General features: G+C 43.8%; 1 long non-coding RNA gene across 6 annotated transcripts in view; it reads right to left on the bottom strand.

Moving 5' to 3' along the window:
* Positions 1 to 22399, bottom strand: part of LOC132210092 (uncharacterized) — a 29839-nt gene that overhangs the window by 4623 nt on the left and 2817 nt on the right. The window contains exons 1-2 of one of the 6 annotated variants that reach the window (XR_009446289.1): positions 13925 to 13941; positions 12558 to 12730 (exon numbers count right to left, since the gene is read on the bottom strand). This is a non-coding gene — a long non-coding RNA (uncharacterized LOC132210092). Of the gene's footprint in view, positions 1 to 12557; positions 12731 to 12892; positions 12919 to 12974; positions 13093 to 13561; positions 13669 to 13690; positions 13797 to 13924; positions 13942 to 22399 lie in introns of those variants that run through there. The other 5 variants (XR_009446287.1, XR_009446286.1, XR_009446285.1 and 2 more) reach the window with 5 other exon arrangements.

The raw sequence follows: 22399 nt of genomic DNA, 5'->3' as shown, positions 1-22399 counted from the left end.
GGTCCAGTAGACTTTTTAAGATAGTGTCCCCACCTGAGTGAAGATGCCCAGGTTCAGGTCCCACCTGCTCCAGAAGTACGTAATAACATCTCTGAATAGTTCAAAGATACCTACAATAACACCAGCAGCTCACTCTGTTGTGGTGCATTGCTAGTTTCCCTACTGCTGGGTCAGAAGGCAATCTTCTCTTGATCATAAGTAAAGTGATAGAAGGGTCCATCAGCAGTGTTTTCAAGCAACATTTGCTAGTAATAACCTGCTCACTGATGCTCAGTTTGGGTTCTGCCATGGTCACTCATCTCTACCTCATATCCCACCTGATCGAACCACTGGCATGAACTTGACTGACTGATGTTGAGCTGTAAACAATATGCAGATCTTGAGTTCTGATGGTGGGCTGATCATGCTCTTATCTATTGTAAATGTTCTATTTCATTCAAAAAGAAACATAAAGTTTATCTGCGGATAGTGTGCAAACCCTCAAGGGCAAAGGACCCAGTCTCTTTGTGTTGGGCAGTTCTCCAAAAGTCTTATTCTTAGAATCACCATTCTAAAGTAGCAATTAAGATGTCCTTTAAATATTCATGGATTCGTTTGCCCACTATGACAGTTCCAATTCAATTCAGTCTATTGCTGTAGTAGCCATATCTGCTAAGTATGCTTCCATCTTCGTTGTGAGGTTAACCAAGCGGAATACGAGTTGCTGTTCTTGCAACCTTCAGGTGGCATCATTGTGGCACCGCAAGAGGCCCAGGATGGACATGTCATCTAAGGAATGGGAGGGGGAGTTGAAATGGTTCGCAATCGGGGAGATACAATTGTTTATTACGAACCCTGCAGCCCAATGGTATCAGTGTGGATTTCACAAGCTTCAAAAATCTCCTCTCCCCCACTGCATCCCAAAACCAGCCCAGCTCATCCCTGCCTCCCTAACCTGCTCTTCCTCTCACTTATCCCTTCCTCCCACCTCAAGCCGCACCTCCATTTCCTACCTACTAATCTCATCCCGCCCCCTTGACCTGTCTATCCTCCCTAGACTGACCTATCCCCTCCATACCTACATTCACCTCTACAGGCTCCATCCCCGCCCGTTTAACTTGCCTGTCTCCTCTCCACCTATCTTCTCCTCTATCCATCTTTGATCCACCCCCCCCCATTTATTTCAGAATCCTCTCCCCAGCCCCCTTTTCTAATGAAGGGTTTAGGCCCAAAACATCAGCTTTTGTGCTCCTAAGATGCTACTTGGCCTGGTGTGTTCATTCAGCCCCACACTGTTATCCATCTTCAAGCCTTTCACTGTATTGAAACCTGTGCCCCACATCATGGACCATTTTGAAAAAGGGCAATGAATTTGTGATGCCTACTGTTACTGCGCAAAATCTCTTCTGCTCCATGAAGGGAAATAACTGTTGTTTTGTCAGAGATGTTTTCAAGGTTGTATACATCCAATCCAACAGAATTTCTCTCAGCAAGAACAAAATACTTACTAGAACCATTATCCTGTCCATAAAGATTGTTTAGCACAATCCAACACATTGGATCCAAGGATCCTCAAATATTGTCAACAATTTCTGCATTGTATTAAAGTCCATGATAAAGCTTTCTATGAAATAAATACTTTTCGCAAAATTCATGAACATCTGACCATGTATCATTAGCATCTCTTAGATCAGGAGTAGGTACAAAATTTCATCATCATCTAAATGGCAGGAATCCATCCCACAAGATACTTCACTTTTGATTTTATTTCTTGTAGGAAGTAAAGACAAAAAAGGCATACAAACTCCCTTCAAAAGAGAAATCATAACCTCCTTCGTCATACCCACTCCAATATTGCACGGACCATTTCTTCTTGGACTCTGAATTATCAGTCATCATATACTGAAAATTTAAGCTTAGTTTCAGCTATTTTCCACAGTGACCACCAAATTAGAGATTTCAGTTTGGAAAATTTAGTGGATTCTAGCCTTCATATTTATTTTTGTCATCTGTACACTACTATTTTATATTCCAAAACACAGCTGGTAAAGGATAGGATTGGAGCAGATCTTAAAACAATTTTATCAGCATTTAGCGTAATGCACTCACAGCATGCACCTCCTAAGCCAAATAACCACTGTTTCAGTCTGAATATTTATTGGACTGCAAGTGATCGCACTGAACAGGCCTTTTGGCCCTCGATGTTGCGCCGACCTGTGAACTAATCTAAGCCCCTCCCCTTACACTATACCATCATTATCCATATGCTTATCCAAGGACTGTTTAAATGCCCCTAATGTGGCTGAGTTAACTACACTGGCAGGCAGGGCATTCCACGCCCTTACCACTCTCTGAGTAAAGAACCTGCCTCTGACATCTGTCTTAAATCTATCACCCCTCAATTTGTAGCTATGCCTCCTTGTACAAGCTGAAGTCATCATCCTTGGAAAAAGACTCTCACTGTCCACCCTATCTAATCCTCTGATCATCTTGTATGTCTCTATTAAATCCCCTCTTAGCCTCCTTCTCTCCCATGAGAACAGACCCAAGTCCCTCAGCCTTTCTTCACAGGGCCTGTGCTCCAGACCAGGCAACATCCTGGTAAATCTCCTCTGCACCTTTTCCAGTGCTTCCACAACATTCCTGTAATGGGGCAACCAGAACTGCACGCAATATTCCAAATGAGGCCGCACTAGCGTTTTGTACAGTTGCAGCATGACATCACGGCTCCGGAACGCGATCCCTCAACCAACAAAACCTAAAACACCGTAAGCCTTCTTAACAGCACTATCAATCTGGGTGGCAACTTTCAGGGACCTATGTACATGCACACCAAGATCCCTCTGCACATCTACACTACCATGATTCTTTCCATTGACCCAGTATTCTGCCTTCCTATTTTTCCTCCCAAAGTGATTCACCTCACATTTATCCATATTAAACTGCATTTGCCACCTTTCAGCCCAATTCTGCAGTTTATCCAAGTCTCCCTGCAACATTCTTCCATATTGTCCACCAATCCACCGACTTTAGTGTCATCTGCAAACTTACTAACCCATCCACGTATGCCTGCGTCCAAGTAATTTATAAAAATGACAAACAGCAGTAGTCTCAAAACAGATCCTTGAGGCACACCACTAGTAACCGGACTCCAGGCTGAATATTTTCCATCAAGCACCACTCGTTGCCTTCTTACAGAAAGCCAGTTTCTAACCCAAACTCCTAAATCTCCCTCAATCCTGTGCCTCTGTATTTTCTCCAGTAGCCTACCACGTGGAACCTTATCAAAGGCTTTACTGAAGTCCATGTACACCACATCAACTGCCCTACCTTCATCCACATGCTTGGTCACCTTCTCAAAAAATTCAATGAGGTTTGACAGACACGACCTGCCCTTGACGAATCAATGCTGATTATGTCCAATCAATTTGTTGCTTGCTAGATGATTATAAATCCTATCTCTTATAATCCTTTCCAAAATTTTTCCTACAACAGACGTGAGGCTCACAGGTCTATAATTACCTGGGTCATCCCTACTGCCCCTCTTGAACAAGGGCACGACACTTGCAACCCTCCAGTCCTCTGGTACTAAACCTGTAGAGAATGAGGATTCAAAGATCAAGGCCAAAGGCTCTGCCACCTCCTCCCTAGCTTCCCAGACAATCTTTGGAAAAATGCCATCCGGCCCAGGGGATTTATCTACCTTCACACCTTCTAAAATTGATAACATCTCCTCCTTACTAACCTTAAACCTTGCAATTCTAGTAGCCCCGTAACTCAGTTATTTCCTCTACAATAGTCTCCTGTTCCTCAGTGAAAACAGATGAGAAATAATCATTTAGCACCTCTCCAATCTCCACAGGGTCCACACACAACTTCCCACTTCTGTCTCTGACTGGGCCTATTCCTACCCAAGTTATCCTCTTATTCCTCACATACCTATAGAAAACTTTAGGATTCTCCTTTATTCTACCTGCTAATGTCTGCTCATGTCCCCTCCTTGCTCTTCTTAACTCTGTCTTTAAATCCTTCCTAGTTAATCTGTAACTCTCCATCGCCTCATCTGAATATCTCGTCTCATCATCACATAATCCTCCCCCTTCCGCTTAACAAGAGATACAATTTCTTTAATAAACCACAGTTCCCTTACCTTATCACTTCCTCCCTGCCTGACAGGGACATAGCTATCAAGGACACGCAATATCTGTTCCTTAAACCAGCTCCACATTTCAAATGTCCCCATCGCCTGCATTTTGCAAACCCATTCTATGCCTCCTAAGTCTCGCCTAATCGCATTATAATTGCCCTTCCCCCATCTATAACTCTTGCCCTGTGGCACGTTCCCATCCCTTTCCATCACTAAAGTAAACCTAACCGAATTATGGTCATTCTCTCCAAAGCACTCACCTACCACTAAATCAAACACCTGGCCTGGTTCATTACCATGTACCAGATCCAGTGTGGCCTCCCATCTCGTCGACCCTTTGACGCACTGTGTCAGGAAACCCTCCTGCACACATTGGGCAAAAACTGATCCATCCGACGTACTAAAGTTATAGCATTTCCAGTCAATGTTGGGGAAGTTAAAGTCTCCCATAATGACCACCCTGTTCTTTTCACTCTTGCCCAGAATAGTTTTGCCAATCCTCTCCTCCACACCCCTGGAACTTTGCGGGGGCCTATAAAAAACTCCCAGAGTTACCTCTCCTCTCCTGTTTCTGACCTCAACCCATACCTCCTCAGTAGACGAGTCCTCATCAAGAGTTCTTTCAGCCACCGTTATACTGTCCTTGACTAACAAAGCCACACCTCCCCCTCTTTTACCACCCTCCCTGACCTTAATGAAAGATCTAAACCCTGGAACCTGCAACATCCATTCCTGTCCCTGCTCTATCCATGTCTCCGAAATGGCTACAACATCGAAGTCCCAGGCACCTATCCAAGCTGCAAGCTCACCTACCTTATTCCGGATACTCCTGGCATTGAAGCAGACACACTTCAATCCAGCTTGCTGTCTGCCAGCACACTCCTGTGACAGTGAGGTCCTGTCCAGGGCCTCCTTATGCTCATCCTCCCGTGTACTAGGACTACACCTCAGTTTCCCATCCCCCTTCTGAGCTAGTTTAAATCCACCCGAATAGCACTCGCAAATTTCCCACCCAGGATATCAGTGCCCGTCTGGTTCAAGTGTACACCATCCTGTTTGTCGAGGTCCCACCTTCCCCAGAATGAGCCCCCATGTCCATGTACCTGAAGCCCTCCCTCTTGCACCATCCCTACAGCCACGTGTTCAGCTGAAATCTCTCCCTGTTTTTTGCCTCACTATCACGTGGCACAGGTAACAAACCAGAGATAACCACTCTTTGTTCTAGCTCTCAGCTTCCACCCTAGCTCCCTGAAATCCTGCCTGACATCCCTATCCCTCTTTCTCCCTATGTCATTGGTGCCTATGTGGACCACGACTTGGGGCTGGTCACCCTCTCCCTTCAGGACCCCAAAGACACAATCCGAGACATCACAGACCCTGGCACCTGGGAGGCTACACACCAACCGTGAGTTTCTTTCGTTCCTAGAAGGTTTGCTATCAGTCCCTTTAACTATTGAGTCCCCAATGACTAACACTCTCTTCCTATCCCCCCTTCTCTTATGTGCAAGAGGGACAGACTCTGTGCCAGAGACCTGCACCCTACTGCATGCTCCTGGTTAGTTGTCCACCTCAACAGCATCCAAAATGGTATATTTGTTTTTCAGGGGAACGACCACAGGGGATCCCTGCACTGATTGTTAGAAGGGGGGGAAAAGCGGTTACCCAGATTTCTTCATGCTTAGGAGTAACTACTTCCCTGTAACTCTTGTCTATCACTGACTCTGCCTCCCGAATGATCCGAAGTTCATCCAGCTCCCGTTCCAGTTCCCTAACGTGGTCTTGGAGGAGCAAGAGTTGGGTGCACTTCCTGCAGACGTATTTGGATGGGACACTAATGGCGTCCCTCACCTCATGCATCATGCAGAAGGAACATTCCTCTACCTGCACTGCCATCCCTGCTAATCCCCTAAACATAAGAGCAACAATTTAAACAGCACTTTTACTGTAACAAACATCCCAAATGCTTCATAGCAGCATGATTCAAAAAAAGTACAAAGGTCACATAAAGGAGATACGTGACTATGTTTTTGGTTACCTGATCTGAGTGGTAGGTTTTAATGGGAAGGAGGTGAGGTACAAAGGCAGAGAGTTATTATGTGACAGCGTTCCAGAGTTTGTGGCCCAAATAACTGGTGAGCAACTAAAAAAAATTAAGAATACATTAGCACAGATAGTACGAACTGCAGGTGCTGGAGAATGAGATAATAAGGTGTAGAGCTGGATGAACACAGCAGGCCAAGCAGCAGAGCAGCAGGAAGGCAGACGTTTCAGGCCAGAATTTCTGAAGAAATGTCAGCTTTCCTGCTATTCTGATGCTGCTTGGCCTGCTGTATTCATCCAGCTCTACACTTTGTTATCTCAGATTCTCCAACACCTGCAGTTCCTGCTATCTCAAACAAAATGAATGATGTGTGCTGCCTATTATTCAGCTCCTCACCCTTTGTGAGGGGACGATCCACACTCTGACCAGCCAGAGCAGGGCCTGGACTGGTATTAGAGGGTGCTTTGGCCTTACTGTACTGGGAACAGAAGAAGTTCCTGTGCTTTCCCCAAGCAGAAAGAGAGGACTGCTGGCAACTATGATGAGCTTCCTGGCTTTGCATCTGCTCTAAATAGCATAGGAAGACAGCAGTAATGCGAGGCAGGTGTCTCTCACAGGAGCAAAGTGCAAAAAGACAAACTATCGCATCCAGGTAGGCCTGGAGTGAGCGAGCACTATAACAATGAGAAGAACCTGGAGATGCAGCCTGGTCCAGCTGGGTGTCTGTCCCTGAGTGCATAGTGTCTTGCTGTCTCAGCTTAACAGGGATAAAAGCTGATTTAGCCCAAGGTGGAGCGCTGAAGTGCAGAACCGTACTGCCAGGGATCAGAAATGTGCCATGAGGGCTCTTAGAGGCTGTCACATTGCAGATGCCATTGTCCACAGATGTGATCGCATGTGGCCAGGGTCCACGGGCCATGCTCAGAGATGCTGGTGCTTCAACAGGAAGATCATTTGGAACAACTGGCGAGGAAAATCCACCGGTTCCCATTCTGGTTTCCTTATGTTGCAAATTTGGGTATAGTATTTGTGGGTTGGAAGGCAGGATGTTACAATTTGCTGTCTTTCCAATGCTATGGGAAAGCAGTGCATGGTCCCTTTAAAAGATGATCTGTTTTTTCTACGATAAGAGGTTTAAAATGGATGCCTATGAGCAGCAGCTGCTGCTTCTGGGTTGTCAGGTGCACAGAGCACTCAAATTGAAACATTTATGTCAAAAAGCTGTACACTTAGCAGGACAGGCAGCAGTTCTGTTTAGTTATTGAGACAAGTTTTATTTTTGTCCAACCCATTTGAATCAGGCCCTAGATTTCAAAAACCAATTAAAATTTAAACCTGTGATAATGGGAACTGCATATGCTGGAGAATCCAAGACAATAAAGTGTGAAGCTGGATGAACACAGCAGGCCAAGCACCCTAAATCTGATGGTTTTGACAGCATAGGACCAATCCTACTGCAAGAAACTGATAGGACAAAAGGTATAAAAGATGAGGGCATGAGGAAAATCAGGGTGAGCGCCAACTGTCATCTGCCGTGAGAACAAAATCTCGGCTCTAAAAGAAAGAATCACTGCTTCTCACAGATTTCTCTGGACCTTAGAGTAAGCTCCATCTAAATTAAAGGTACCTTTGGCACAAATAGTTAATGTTCCTGACAGAAGGAATTTGGACGGATGGATGAATTTGTCTAAGACGACACAGAAAACTCTGGAAGTTGTAACTAGCTGTAATTTCAAGAGACTAACTCTTCTTAAAATTTTGGTTTGCATAAGAGGGACTTATATTTATTGGAACAGCATACTATTAGAATCTTGTTTTATTTGGGAATAGTTAGTAGTTAGAAGGGGGTTTAATGAGATTTGTTAACAGTTTAGTTAATTTGTTCACTGAGAGAGTTAGGCAAATAAACTGTTATTCGTTGATTATATAGGGATTGTCGGGGGTTTATTTTCTTTAACCTGTTCTTTATAACAAATTGGGGGCTCTTTACACACTTTTCACAATCCTTTTTAAGCAGATAAGGCATGGCGCACCTCGCTGGGTGTTTCAGTTTTAGTTATCGGGGGGGGGGGGGGGGGAGAGTTGGCGGGTCACCTCCATTTTATAACCCTTTTCAAGTTTCCTGGCATCTAGCCTGTTTGGGAAATTTGGTCAGATTGGAGTCTGAGTATTAATGAGGTGAATCATGCCCTTAACAAAAGGTGTTTGATAATGAATAATGGGCATCAATTGACATTGCGCTGCCTCCTGGTGAGAACTTCACCATGCTGCTTGAGAGAAGCATAAAAGATGAAGTCAGGTGACGTTGGTGTCGAGGTGGGTCTAGCTGAACTTGTCGCCTTGATTCTGCCACAAATCTCACCACAGGCCACATTGTTCAGAACCCTCGGAGATTCCACCTAATAGATCAGAGCCAGGACGTTTACTGACACCTAACTGACCCGGTTATGATCAGTGTTTGACAGCAGTTAAACTTTATGACCGTAAAATCAAAAACTTCTATATCGCACAGCACTACAAATTTCTAGTCTGCACTTGATATTCCCTTGATCACTCTTTCTTCCAGAAGCGGACGTTGCATATGTCATGATCAATATTTTCATCGACTTAGTAGTCATATGATCATACGACTCAGGCAAAGATGAATATCTTGTGTTGTATGAATGAGAATTCTGCATGAACCACCCATTGACCACTTAAATCTGTCTGAAAGAGGGCTAATCAATGCATGAGAAGGTAGTGTGTAAACCACCTGATTTGGGTTACATGTAATTATGGATAACAACAATATCTCCTTCAATGAATTTCAATTATTTACATGGATAACATCAGGACATGCCACTAACAGCCATTCATGAATACACATTTCTAACCTTAAGAACAAATTCACTGCTTCTGCACTTAAAAAAAACTGCAGGGAATATCCAAGATAATGAAATGTGAGGCTGGATGAACACAGCAGGCCCAGCAGCATCTCAGGAGCATATCCAGCAGATTTCACAGAACCGCCTCTTGAAACTGTTTTCCACAACAACCTGTCTGAATCTGCAAATTTTTTTTAAACATTTAACTCCACCCCCCCCACCCCCGATCAACTTGTTCAGCAATGTTATTACATACTCCTGCAACAGAACAGACCTGAACCCAGGCTTCCTGGTCCATGGGTAGGGACAATACCAATGCACTACACAGCACCTCTGGTCCGCTTTCTATTCAGCAAAGCAAAAAACACCTGACTTCAATAAACCAGTGCAACCTGTCTCTGCTTCCCTAACCCGTTCTTCCTCTCACCCATCCCTTCCTCCCACCCCAAGCCGCACCTCCATCTCCTACCTACTAACCTCATCCCACCTCCTTGACCTGTCCGTCTTCCCTGGACTGACCTATCCCCTCCCTACCTCCCCACCCTATACTCTCCTCTCCACCTATCTTCTTTTCTCTCCATCTTCGGTCCACCTCCCCCTCTCTCCCTATTTATTCCAGAACCCTCTCCCCATCCCCCTCTCTGATGAAGGGTCTAGGCCCAAAACGTCAGCTTTTGTGCTCCTGAGATGCTGCTGGGCCTGCTGAGTTCATCCAGCCTCACATTTTATTGTCTTGACTTCAATAACTCCCTCGACACACACAGCTTTATTTATTAAATCATACAGCAGTCTGTTCCACTCATTTTGATTTTACAAACGCTTAGGAATAGGAGTCAGCTGGATTGTTCTGTGCTCGGTTACCATGGCTTGAAATTTTTCTTTCCCCCCCCCCGTTCAAGTCCACATACAATAACCTTTGAAAACTGATTTCAAACAAGTGAATTCCCAAACATAGCAACACCATTACTTTGTCATGAATGGGTAACAAATTTTGTGATGAGAAGCTAATCTGTCTTTTAAATGGACAGAGGATAGCTCACATAAATAGCTCCCATAAGTCACATGATTACCCTGTGACTTGGTGTTGGAATCAGACTCTGCTTATCTCATGAGAAATCACCAGAGGCCTTTTGAAATTCAGTGAATATTTCCACAGGTAAATAAACTCCCATGATAAAGTTATCTTGGAGTTTTAGATTTTTTTCATCTCACCTAAAACTTGACAGAATGACAGTCATCCAAATTAACGACTGAAACAACTAAATATTTACATATACAAGTTAAAAGACACTAAGTGGTTCTCTGCTTCAAATCTGGTTAATCCAATACTTTAAAATTGAAGCACTTGATACTTTGTGTTAGCAGCTAGTCTGGCTAGGTCTTTTGTGGTGCAGTGAAGTGTCCCTATCTCTGAGCCATAAGGCTTTAATTTTTTAAAAAATGGAATCACATCTACATCACTGTGTTCCAGCAGACACCATCTAAAAGTCTGCCAATCACCACCCATTTTAGATTCAGGAGCAGAAATTTCTGTGCACCATGAGAAACAGTCATAACTTCTCAACGGGAGACTAAAAGGAAAATATCCAGGACTATTCAACATGTGCAGTTTATCAACCTTGCTTATTAAAAAAGTGTTAAACAGGTTCTGATAAATATTTACTTGGAACTAATGTTCAAATCCACACATTTACATGTTATATAAATGTAACCTACTGTTGGCTAGCTTTACTTTACAGCAACATTTTAAATGTAAATTTATCTGACTATTTTGTAAGCTAAGTAGTCAGAAATCCAAAATAGAGTGACATATCACCCTCTGAGTAACTCAACCATCAATCAATTACATTAACAGTACATCTAGTATACATCCATTGCATTCAAACCTTCAAATTCCAGAGTTTAAATAGGAACCAAAGCAACTGTTTTGCTGAGTGTTTCCCAAAGGTTATCAACACAGATTTAAAGTCAGCATTATGATTTTTGCTTTAGAGACTGAATGAATAATAAACTAATGGTGAATGACTCAATCAGGGGTTGGTGAGCTCAGTTGACTGGACAGCTGGGTTGCAATGCAATGAGAAGCCAACAGTATTGGCTCATGAAGGTCTTGCCTTCTCCCTGAAGCATGCTGACCTCAGGTTAACATCATCATCAACTGTCTCCCTCCAATGAGAGAGCTCTATGGTTCTCTGATACTGTGCTGACTTTTGAACACATTCTTTCTTTTTAAGCCAACATTCAAATTTTACCTACTGCATTAGGTGTGTAACATATGGGCTCTGTAAAAGAGAATTAATATATTAAACAGGAATAAGCCATTCATCGCTTTGAGCCTGCCCTGCCATTCAATAAGATCGCATATGAATGTCTACCTGAACTTCAACTGAACATTTTTTTTTATACCATCTTCAAATTCTTAACTCTTTAAGTATCCAAGAATCATCCGATATCTGTCTTACGTGTATTCAGTGTGAACATTCACAATCCTTTGGAGCAGGGCATTCCAACAATCCACAACCCATCAAGTGAAAAGATTTCCTCCAAACACAGTTCTTATCCTTCCAGTCTGAGCGTGTAATCCTTAGCTTTCCTGCTTCTCTGATGCTGCTTGGCCTGCTGTGTTCATCCAGCTCTACACCTTGTTATCTCAAACTAACCTATAAACTGATTTTTCTCTGAATGTGTGTGATGTGAGAATGCATCACACCGAAATTTACAGATTTTAGTGCTGTTGTAAAGTGGCCGGGAAATGGTGGGTCTTGCTATCCGTATTAAGTAGCATAATTGTAGAAGAGATGAACAGACGAATAGATAAGAAGGAAGAGAAGAACTTCCTGAAAATTATTCCAGTTGTCAACTGTTCTTTTGATTTTCTATATTTTGTTTTGAATTATTTCAAAGCAAAAATTGCAAAAAAAAACAAAATTACTTATTTCAAGAGAGGACTTACAAAGTAGAGTACTGTTTTACTTGTGGTACCTCTGGACAGTTCGGTTTACAGGGTCTTTATACACAAGGCAAACCCGCCACCGAAAGGACCCAGTACATACCGCCAGCATTGTTTTTTTTGTTCAGATTTCAGGTCCGCCGATTTTCTTCTCATCTCCAAGAAGAAAATGAATGTAGTTTCCCGAAGGCAGCTGGAAATTGTGGTACGATTGCGCCAGTAAACACAACAATTGGCGTTTTATGAAACACATTCCGCGAATGATCAATAAAATTAGGCCATTCCGTCCATCCAAGCTTGAGACTAACATGAATTTGCGCACCGGTGATAAAGTACTAGCCCCACCCGTCTTCGGCCGATTCAAAATAATGAGCACAGCACAATAAAAAGGACGAGTGGAACACAGCAAAAATCGGCCTACGGATTACCAATTCCCAAAATTACTTATAGCACATTTTGGGAAGAGAATAGTAACAAGTTATTCTCCCCACCCCCTTAATTCACTGTTTTCCGTCCATGCTCACTTGCAACTGATACCTGTTTTTGGTAAGGTGCAGGATACAAAAAACCTCTTACCTTGCTAAATTACTGGGATTGCACTCGCCCCTTGATTCCCTTAGCTCGCACTGATTGCAACTCTGCGCAGTCTCTGTTTTGTAGTCCAGTCAAAAAAGAGAAGCTCGTCACTGACTGACACTTACATCCACCAGTAAAACCCTTCGCAGCAAATCCCAGGCCACTGAAATCAACTGGAAAGTGAAAAGGGAGAGAGAAGGAAATTGTTTTTTTAAAAAGCGGTGGAAAAATGTCAATAAAACAGCTATAATACGCCAGGTTTTCTTTTGAAACACTAGAGTGGAAAGGTTTTTTTTGCGATAAGGTTAAACATTGTAAAAGTCTATCAATCCTACATTGGGAGGCGTGAAGCAGTACGCATTATGGATTATCGGTTAAAGTTGTTAACAGGAGGGAAATTATTCCAACTGGAAATACCTGTTTTCTTTCAATATATATAGAGGCGAACCTTTAGACCTGGGTTCAATCAATTACATTTAAACAGTTCCGCTCGAGTTAAATATGACATCTTCCCGGAATTATTTTCCTGAAATATCGCGTAAGGAACCCAGGGAGAGAAATAAAAACCCAAACAAAATGTTTTCATTTGAACATCCTTGGTTTATGCGTGTGAACTCCACTGTTTTTTTCAGTTAGTCTACAATTGGAAACGGGAAGGGATGTGAAAGCGAAACCCTAGTAATTCGGCCACAGATGATAGCACTACCTAAAGCCATAAGCCCCTTTCTCTGGAAATTAATGTAAAATGTATCAAACGCATCTCAGCCCATTCTGAAACTTGGGTGGATTTCATAATCCCCGTTTATCCTAATACGTGGTTAGTTCTGGGGTTGGAAAATGCTACTGCGCCGTCCTTTCGAAGTCATTGACATCAACATTTACCGTGAGTTTTCGTGACTTTGATCAATCCTGTACAGTATAGTTAAACCTACAAGTGTGAAGGAGTGAGGCGTTAATAGAGATGATCGATTGACTTTTCACAGTAGCAGATTTCGATTGCCTACCAAAATGTATCCATATTGAACAGTCTGAGGGCTGCAGCTGTTAAATAAATCGACCGTCTCCCCCCAGCTGTGCCACCACCACACAACCCGCTTCCTCGTGGGCGCTGAAAACCTGTAGTAAACTCTTACTGGGCATATTCCTGTGGGTTTCATTGCACAGTCTCCCACCTCCACCCAATCACGTAGACAGTCTTTATCCATTAACTCAAATGGAATGACATCTTGTAGGTGTCAGTATTCAGAGAAAAACTAATAAAGAAATGACAACGCCCCGGGCACCGCCCCCCCGCGTTCCTCCTGCTCGCAGGGAATCCAACTTGAACGTTCAAAGAGAACGTGGAGCAAGAACAGCAGATTCCACACCTCTCCCCGCCAAATAAAAGTAGAGTGCCTGTTCCCTTCGGCTACCAGCTGATTGACACCAGAGCGAGGATAGTTTTCTACCTAATCAGTTAGAAAATGGCGTTGCGATGCTGCTGGCAGAGTTCCAATCTCAAATATTTCAATCATACGTAGAACATCAAAGGCTACAGAACTACCTTTTAGCCCATCATACCTATACTGACCAGGATTCAGTTCTAAACTAGTCCTATCTGCCTGCACATAGTCTGTATCCCTCTATTCATTGACTGTCCACGAGTACGTCTAAAGGCCTCTTAAATGTTGCTATCATATCTGCTTCTACAACCACCTGGGCAGCACCACTGTGTCCTACCATCCTGTGTAAAAACTTACCTCACACACCTCCATTAAACTTTCTTTTTCTCACCCTAAACCTATGCCCCCTTGTATTTGACATTTCCACTCTGGGATAAAGCCTCCGACTATTGACCCTATCCATGTCCTTCATAATTTTATATACTTCTGTCAGGTTACCTCTCATCTGCTGACACTCTGGCAAAAACAACATGTTTTTCCAACCTCTCCATATAGCTAAAACACTCCAATCCAGGCAACATCTTGTTCATGAAGTGTGAGGCTGGATGAACACAGCAGGCCAGGCAGCATCTCAGGAGCACAAAAGCTGACGTTTCGGGGCTAAACCCTTCAGAGAGGGGAATGGGGTGAGGGTTCTGGAATAAATAGGGAGAGAGGGGGAGGCGGACCAAAGCTGGAGAGAAAAGAAGATAAGTGGAGAGGAGAGTATAGGTGAGGAGGTAGGGAGGGGATAGGTCAGTCCAAAGATGATGGACAGGTCAAGGAGGCGGGATGAGGTGGTGGGTAGGAAATGGAGGTGCGGCTTGAGGTGGGACGAAGGGATGGGTGAGAGGAAGAACAGGTTAGGGAAGCGGAGACAGGCTGGGCTGGTTTTGGGATGCAGTGGTGGGAGGGGATGAACTGGGCTGGTTTAGGGATGCAGTAGGGGAAGGGGAGATTTTGAAGCTGGTGAAGTCCACATTGATACCATTGGGCTGCAGGGTTCCCAAGTGGAATATGAGTTGCTGTTCCTGCAACCTTTGGGTGGCATCATTGTGGCACTGCAGGAGGCCCATGATGGACATGTCGTCTGAGGAATGGGAGGGGGAGTTAAAATGGTTCACAACTGGGAGGTGCAGTTGTTTATTGCGAACCGAGCGGAGGTGTTCTGCAAAGCGGTCCCCAAGCCTCCACTTGGTTTCCCCAATGTAGAGGAAGCCACACCGGGTACAATGGATACAGTATACCACATTGGCAGATGTGCAGGTGAACATCTGCTTAATATGGAAAGCCATCTTGGGGCCTGGGATGGGGGTGAGGGAGGTGGTGTGGGGGCAAGTGTAGCACTTCCTGCAGGGGAAGGTGCCGGGTGTGGTGGGGTTGGAGGGGAGTGTGGAGCAGACAAGGAAGTCACAGAGAGAGTGGTGTTTCCTGAAGGCAGACAAGGGTGGGGTTGGAAAAATGGCTTGGGTGGTGGGAGCCTCTTTTACACTCTCCAAAACCTCCACATCCTTGGATACAGCTGCTTGGTGGAAGGAATTGAGTTGGTCCATCAGGCGGATGTGGGCCGTGCCAACTTATGGTGTAATAATGTCCTCATAAGGCCCATAGTGTATTGATAAGTCTCAATATCATATTGTCCTTGAGTGTGCCAGTCTTACATCCTGCAGGAGATGGCACAACTTAACATCAGTTTCTCTGCTAATCCAAATCCTGCACACAATTCTTTCAAACAGACCCACTATGTAGTGGGATGGGGTCTGCAAAAATTTCTGAGGTTTTAGCAGAAATCTGGCAGTGTTTTTGGTGCTTTTCCAGGTTGGTACATGACATTTCATGTTGTGACATGGAACCCAAGATTGATGATGATTGGCAACATCTGGGAAACATAATTATTTTATAGATGCTTTCGGTACCACTTCTGCCAGAGTGTTAGAGGTGTCAGGTGAACATATTTGTGATGGCAGATAGGAACAGATTATTTTTAAACAAAGCATGAACTGTCCTGTACATATTGTAGATTATTTACAGTAATGGATTTACTTATTTTGCCCTATCTCTATTACATTCACAAATACTCTTTATCAAATATTATTTGGCCAACCTTACAAAAGCTACTTGATGTGGTAATATCACACCTTCCCCTTTCCATTCAATTTGATTATACCTTCCACTTTCTCGGGGGGGGGGGGGGGAGAAATGTCTTCCCCCCATTCTTAATCGTGATCTAAATCCAGGTGCTAATTTACGGAGAAGTAGTTGTCCATGCTTTTCCTGTTCCAAAACCTCTCATCCTTCTGCATGATATGACAGTCTGGATTTTCCACATGTGCACAGGAACAAATAAATTTCAGCCGTCCCCATTCTGCTGGGCATCCCTGTGTTCACATGCCATCTGAAGATCAGAGTTTGTGATGATCTGTCAGTCAGATCCCAATGCCCTTTTGCATTCAGCATCAGTTGTTTGCCAACTTATGTCTGCATCTTGGATTTTATTCTCCTTCCATCTTCTGCCCTCGTCTAAATCTCCAGGCCTTCATAAAAGTTGACCTGGATGTTCTTGAAATGATTGCTAAAGACCTTCTAAATTTAAGTTCTCTATAGTGTTCTCTTTTTATGAACTATATCAGTGATCTTAAGATTAATTAGTTAGATGAAAATTTTCTTCTCCCCCATTAATCTACTGTCCAGTTGTACTGGTGAGCCATCATAAGTAAATTGGATACAAGCATCCCACTTTGATTTTGCTCATTGACCCATAAAAGTTACCTGTAGCTATTTAAAAACCAATGGCCCCCAATTTTTTTTTGTAGGGGAAGGTGTGATGCTCTTGTGGCACAGTGGTGATGTCATATTCTCTGAACCAGAAGGCCTGGGTTCATGTCGCACCTACTGCATAGGTCTGTCAGAACCTCTGACCAGGGTTGATTAGAAACAAATATCCCAATTACACAAGATACATTTGTATATGTTGTTCAAGATGCATCACTGACATCTGGTGGCTTCAGAAGAGCATACATCAGTACACTGTAATTAAAAGAGTCAGAGTCACACAGCATGGAAACAGCCCAACTAATCTGTGACAACCAGACATCCCAATCTGACCTAAGCCCATTTGCCAGCATTTGACACATGTCTCTCTAAAACCTTCCCATTCATATACCCATCCAAATGCCTTTTAAATGCTGTACTTGTACCTGCCTCCATCACCTCCTCTGGCAGTTTATTCCATACACGCACCCCTCTGCATGAAAATGTTACTCCTCAGGTCCTTTTTACACCTTTCCCCTCTCACCTTAAACCTGCATCCTGTAGGGTTTGGACACCCCAACCAAGGAAAAAGACATTTGGCTATTGACCCTACCTATGCCCTGCACAATTTTAAAGAACTCTATAAGGTCACTCCTCAGCCCCCATTGCTCCAGGGAAATAAAAGTCCCAGCCTATTCAGCTTTTCCCTATAATTCCAACCCTCCAGTCCCAGCAATATATTATATATCTTTTTTGCACCCTCTCATATTTAATGCCATCCTTCCTATAGAATGGTGACTAGAATTGTACACTCTATTTCTGAAAAAGACCTGTACAACCGCAACATGATGTCCCAGCTCCTCTATTCAATGTTCTGACCAATGAAAGCAACCATACCAAAAGCCTTTTTCACTTGCAACTTCACATTCAAAGAGCTATACGCCTGCACCCCTATGTCTCACCAGCGCCCAACCATTAATTGTACACATCCTGCCCTGGTTTACCTTACCAAAATGCAGCACCTCAAATTTATCTAAACTCCTTTTGCCATTCATCAGACCATCAGGTCAAGGTCCCATTGCACTTTGAGGTAGCCTTCTTCTCTGTCCACTACACTACCAATTTTGGTGTCAACTGCAATATTAGCACTGCTGCCTCACAGCGCCAGGGACCTGGGTTCAATTCACCGCCCCCTCCCCCCCCCACCCCCCACCCCCCGCCGCCACCCCGGGCAACTGTCTGTGTGGAGTTTGCACATTCTCCCCCCTGTCTGCATGGGTTTCCTCCAGTTTCCTCCCACAGTCCAAAGATGTGCAGGCTAGGTGGATTGCCCATGCTAAAAATTGCCCATAGTGTTCAGGGATGTGTAGATTAGGTGCATTATAGGGGAATGGGTTTGGGTGGGTGCTTTGAGGGTCAGTGCGGACTTGCTGAGCCGAAGGGCCTACTTCCAGACTGTAGGGATTCTATGTCTATGTCTATCTCTATGTCATTACTACCATACCTCCAATATTGGCATCCAAATTATTTATATAAATGACAAAAAGCAGCGGACCCAGAATCAATCCTTCTGGCATACTGCTGGTGACAGACCTCCAGTCCAAAAAGCAATGCTGTACCACCAGCTTCTGTCTCCTGGTGTGGAGTCTTCTCCCCATTAATTATTCTACTGGAGATATCCCTATAATTGCATGAGAAGTGGTTCTATAACTAAATAGGATCTGGGATATTTGGTATCTAGTGAAACTGTAGGCTATTTCTTCAGGACTGCGTCCAAAGTTTGGACTGCTTTTTCTGCCGGACCATTAGATGAAGGATGGTATGGAGCTGTCCTGATATGTCAAATCCCATTTCAACTTCAGGAAATACTCAAGCTCCCTGCTGATAAATGATAGCCCATTATCTATCAGCAACACTTCCAGGAGTCCATGTATTAGAAAAACTGCGAGCATCTTTTGCAGCATTGTTCCCATGCTTGATGACTGAATTTTATACACGTTCAACCACTTTGAGTGCATCTACAACAACTGAAAACATTGAGCACATGAAACGTCCTGCATGGTCAATGTGTAGCTGAGTCCACATTTACCTGGCCATTCCCACAAATGTGGAAAATCTGCTGGTTGCAATATTTGTCCTTGCTGTCACTACCCCACCAACACATCTATGTCTGCATCAAGCCTGACCACTAGACATAACGTCTCACCAACACCTTCATTTTGGAGACCCCTGGATGACCCGGTGGAGTTCAGCCAGTATCTGGTGGCAACCTTTGTTTGGGACAATCACTCTTGCACGCCATAATAACATGTCATTCTCTATCATGATCTGGTCTCTCCAGATCCAAAGATGTTTGTCAGAAGAGCCAGGAGAGACATGAGAAAGTGTTGGCAGATAGGATCAGGGTAAACACTAAGGCTTTCTATAGGTATTTAAGGAATAAAACAATGACGAAAGTAAGATTAGGCCCAATCAAGGATAGTAGTGGGAAGCTGTGTATGGAGTCAGAGGAGATAGGGGAAGCACTAAATGAATATTTTTCAACAGTATTCACTCTAGAAAATGACAATGTTGTCGAGGAGAATACTGAGATACAGGCTACTAGACTAGGTGGGATGGAGGTTCACAAGAAGGGGTATTATCTATCTTCACGCTCTGTAGGATTTCTCAGTCCCCTGGGCCAGATGGGATTTATCCTAGGATCCTCTAGGAAGCCAGGGAGGAGATTGCCGAGCCTTTGGCATTGATCTTTAACTCGTCATTATCTACAGGATAGTGCCAGACTGGAGGATAGCAAATGTGGTTCCCCTGTTCAAGAAGGGGAGTAGAGACAACCCTGGTAATTATAGACCAGTGAGCCTTACCTCAGTTGTTGGTAAAGTGTTGGAAAAGGTTACAAGAGATAGGATTTATAATCATCTAGAAAAGAATAAATTGATTAGGGATAGTCAGCACGGTTTTGTGAAGGGAAGGTCGTGCCTCACAAACCTTATTGAGTTCTTTGAGAAGGTGACCAACCAGGTACATGAGAGTAAACCAGTTGATGTGGTGTATATGGATTTCAGCAAGGCATTTGATAAGGTTCCCCACAATAGGCTATTGTACAAAATGCAGAGAAATGGGATTGTGGGAGATATAGCAGTTTGGATCGGAAATTGGCTTGCTGAAAGAAGACAGAGGGTGGTAGTTGATGGGAAATGTTCATCCTGGAGACCAGTTACTAGTGGTGTACCGCAAAGGTCGGTGTTGGGTCCACTGCTGTTTGAAATTTTTATAAATGACCTGGATGAGGGCGTAGAAGGATGGGTTAGTAAATTTGCAGATGACACTAAGGTCGGTGGAGTTGTGGATAGTGACGAAGGATGCTGTACGTTGCAGAGAGACATAGATAAGCTGCAGAGCTGGGCTGAGAGGTGGCAAATGGAGTTTAATGCAGAAAAGTGTGAGCTGATGCACGTTGGTAGGGGTAACTGGAAGGCTAAGTACTGGGCTAATGGTAAGATTCTTTTAGTGTAGATGAGCAGAGAGATCTCGGTGTCCATGTACACAGATCCTTGAAAGTTGCCACCCAGGTTGACAGGGTTGTTAAGAAGGCAGACAGTGTTTTAGCTTTTATTAATAGAGGGATCGAGTTCCAGAACCAAGAGGTTATGTTGCAGCTGTACAAAACTCTGGTGCGGCCGCACTTGGAGTATTGTGTACAGTTCTGGTCACTGCATTATAAGGAGGATGTGGAAGCTTTGGAAAGGGTACAGGGGAGATTTACTAGGATGTTGCCTGGTATGAAGGGAAGGTCTTATAAGGAAAGGCTGAGGGACTTGAGGCTGTTTTCGTTAGAGAGAAGAAGGTTGAGGGGTGACTTACTTGAGACATATAAAATAATCAGAGCGTTAGATAGGGTGGATAGGGAGAGCCTTTTTCCTAGGATGGTGACGGCGAGCACGAGGGAGCATAGCTTTAAACTGAGGGGTGAAAGATATAGGACAGATGTCAGAGGTAGTTTCTTTACTCAGAGTAGTAAGGGAATGGAATGCTTTGCCTGCAACGGTAGTAGATTTGCCAACTTTAGGTACATTTAAGTCATCATTGGACAAGCATATGGACGTACATGGAATAGTGTAGGATAGATGGGCTTGAGATCGGTATGACAGGTCGGCACAACATCGAGGGCCGAAGGGCCTGTACTGTGCTGTAATGTTCTATGTTCTATGTTTCCATTCTGGTCATGATGGCCCTTTGGTTTCCACCATCACCACCAGCTATTTCAGTTTTGCTAGGGCCGGATCATTCTGCTTCTAAAATCTGATATTGTTAGCAGTGACTGGAAGCATGTCCAAAAAACTGAAAACCATTATAGACCCTTCCAATGGTGGTGGCACCGTTGGTATATCTGTCAAAGGGAGATGGCTCAATGCATCCGTTTTCACTGTTTGGTCTCACAGACAGTGTTCCAAGTTGTAATTATATGTAATCAGAGATAATGGGAACTGCAGATGCTGGAGAATCCGAGATAACAAAGTGTGAAGCATTGGCCTGCTGTGTTCATCCAGCTCCACACTTTGTTTCTGTAATTATACGTACTTGGAATTAGAGCCCACTGCTGAATTTTGCCTGAAGCTATGCGCAGCACTGTCTTGTCTTCTTTAAGTAGCCCTAGCAGAGGTTTGAGGTCCTTTATTATTACAAATTTATATCCATATAGGTATTAGTGGAAAATCTTGACTGTAAATGGCCATCAAACCCTCCTTTTCAATCCGGGCATATTTAACCTCTGCATTAGCCAAAGTCTTGGATGCATACACTATTGGACGTTCATCTCCACTGGGCCACCTATGAGCTAATACTATACCAATGCCACATGGGGAAGCATCTCAGGTCAAAACCAGATCTCACTAGGGACATAGTGTGCCATCAGCTTTGAGCATGATGGCTGTTTCTTCATTTCCCTGAAGCTATGGCTTGGCTACACAACCACTAAGGCTGACTCTTTTTTAGGAGTTGATGCAAAGGTGCCAAGATGGAGGCCAGGTTACATATTAACTTTCCATAATAATTCACTGACCCGAGGAAAGATCTAAGCCATGGTACAGACGTGGGTGCTAGGGCATCTTTGATCACCCTCACTTTATCTTCCTGGTCTTGTCAATTCTGTAGCACAAGTAGGTCATTTGGAGTGCCTGGAACACACATTTTCCCTTCTTAGGAGTACACCCTCTTCGGTGAATCATCTAAAGACTATGTCCAAGTTCTCCTAGTGCTCCTTATTGGTCTTTCCTGTTATTAGCTAGTCATCTCAATAAATGGTGACCTGGGTAGACCTTGCAACATGTTTTCCGTTGTCCGCTGAAAAATTGCATAGGATGACAATACCCCAAATGACAGTCTTGTATATTGGCATGAACCCTTATGGATATTAATTAAAGAACACCTGGGAATTGTCATTTAACTGCAATTGCAAGTATGCATGGCTCATGTCCAGCTCCGTGAAGGACAGCCCTCCTCCCAGCTTTGTGTATAAATTCTCTATACGAGGGATTGGGTATTCATCCAGCTGCAAAAAGTGGTTTACCATTAAGCGAAGAAACCGATTAGGCTTCACAAATCAGTATGACCAGCGTTACCCTTTGTGCACTTGGACTGGTTTGATGACCTTTTTTCACTTGCCAGCCT

This window comes from Stegostoma tigrinum, chromosome 10 (genome assembly GCF_030684315.1).
Source record: "Stegostoma tigrinum isolate sSteTig4 chromosome 10, sSteTig4.hap1, whole genome shotgun sequence".
Lineage (NCBI taxonomy): Eukaryota > Metazoa > Chordata > Chondrichthyes > Orectolobiformes > Stegostomatidae > Stegostoma > Stegostoma tigrinum.
This window is presented reverse-complemented; position numbering and strand designations above follow the sequence as displayed.